Here is a 2,500-nt window from a genome sequence, read left to right on the forward strand (position 1 = left end):
CACACACAAACACACACACACACACACACGCACGCACACACTTTTCTTAAAGGCCGCAATTTCTCGTTTTCTCTCGTTTGTTATTTTCTCAAATCCCAATTTCTTGCACCGCGTAGCATGTAACCGACGAAGGAGTTTTATCCCTGGAAAACGGACAGACTAATAGACGCACAATCCACAATCTTTTTTATTATCGTTGTTATTATTGTTGTTATTATCATCACTATTATTGTTGCTGTCATCTTTTTATTATCATTAGCATTATTTTGTATTGTTATCATTATCACTACTATTATTGTTTTAATCTCTTTTCATTATTATTATCAGGTCTGTTAGACTAATCAACTAATAATGATAATGATAACAACAACAACAACAACAATTAATAATAAAAGAGCAATATATAATAGTAACGAATATGAACAATAACAATACATATTATGATAAACACAATAACAAAATAGCAATAAGAAAAACAACCGCAGAGCGTCCATTGACATGTAGAAAATTATATCAACTTGTGATTTCCTTCTCTCGGTAGAAGATGTTCCTCGGGAGCATATATATAGATATATATATATATATATAATTATATACTATATATATATATATATATATATATATATATAGTATATATGATATATATAATATATATATATTATATAAATTATATGTGTGTGTGTGTGTGTGTTGTGTGTGTGTGTGTATATATATATATATATATAATATATATATATATATATATAATATATATATATATAATATTATATATGTACTATATATATATATATATAATAAAATATAATATATATATATATATATATATATATATATATAATAGATATATATACATATACACACTAACATAGACAGATAGATATATGTGTATAACCATATGTTATATATATATATATATATTATATATATATAATATAATTATATAGATAGATAGATAGATAGGATAGATAGATAGAAATAGATATGTACATAAGATAAGATAGATACATAGATACATAGATAATTTTTTTTTATCACACACACACGCACACATATGTATACAGAGAGTGAGACAGATAGAAGAGGAAAGTGTGAGGCGTATAAATGATCATCCCATGTAAATCACCAGAGGCGAGGCACCAAGGAGAGGAATGCTATAAACGGGGGAATCCTAATAACGTAAAGGGAAACTACCGCAATAATGATGATTCACTCTAAAGAGGCGATCACATGCATTTTGAGAGCGAGAGAGACAGGTAAAACACGTAATAAAATGAGAGGGGGAAGGGGGGGGGGAGGGGGGCTACAGACGAGGGAATCATCGACCAAGAGAGAGAAAGAGAGAGAGAGAGAGAAATAGAACGCCAGAGAGAGAGAGAAAGAGAGAGAGAGAGAGAGAGAGAGAGAGAGAGAGAGAGAGAGAGAGAGAGAGAGAGAGAGAGAGAGAGAGAGGGAGAAGTAGAACGCCAGAGAGAGAGAGAGAGAGAGAGAGAGAGAGAGAGGGAGAAGTAATGCGTCAGAGAGAGAGAGAGAGAGAGAGAGAGAGAGAGAGAGAGAGAGAGAGAGAGAGAGAGAGAGAGAGAGAGAGAGAGAGAGAGAGAGAGAGAGAGAGAGAGAGAGAGAGAGAGAGACAGAGAGAGAGAGAAGTAGAACGCCAGAGAGAGAGAGAGAGAGAGAAGTTGAGCGTCGGAAAGGGAGAGAGGGGGGAAGGGTGTTAGTAAAGAGAGATTTGATGTTATATTTTCAATATGATTGATATATGATATGTTGAAATTTTTTCCATTTTCCATGAAATAGCTTATGCACAAAGTAGCAAGCTCCTGGTGTTTACAGGAAATTTATGAATTGGATGACAAAATATGTATCGTTTATCGACTATGTATCCGATGGAGAGAGTGAGGAGGTGGAGGGTATAAGGAGAGATAGATAGATAGAAATAGATATATAGATAGAGAGAGAGAGAGAGAGAGAAAGGAAGTCAGCAGCGAGACCTAGAGGGAGGTCAGAGAGAGAGAGAAGGAGAGAGAGATTGAGAGAGAGAGAGAGAGAGAAGTCAGAGAGAGAGAGAGAGAGAGAGAGAGAGAGAGAGAGAGAGAGAGAGAGAGAGAGAGAGAGAGAGAGAGAGAGAGAGAGAGAGAGAGAGAGAGAGGTCAGAGAAAGAGGTCAGGGAGAGAGGTCAGAGAGAGAAAGAGAGAGAGAGAGAGAAAGAAAGAGAGAGAGAGAGAGAGAGAGAAAGAAAGAGAAAGAGAGAGGGTGGGAGAACGTTCAGGTGCAGATATAAGATTCATCAAACGACAAACGAGAACGTAAATTCACATATAGTGCGTTTGATGGCCGTATCGAGGATGTCAAAACGTCGATGATTACGGGGGATTACCCTCAGTCACACACAAGCACACACATTCACACATACAAACGCACATACATACAAACACACACACACACACACAAAACTGATTCTAACAGAGTTTTATGTGCCATCTGTTTGTCTTCTGAACACACA

Source organism: Penaeus japonicus, unplaced genomic scaffold, assembly GCF_977035675.1.
Source record: "Penaeus japonicus unplaced genomic scaffold, GWHDUDI00000001_assembly GWHDUDI00000035, whole genome shotgun sequence".
Taxonomy (NCBI): Eukaryota; Metazoa; Arthropoda; class Malacostraca; order Decapoda; family Penaeidae; genus Penaeus; species Penaeus japonicus.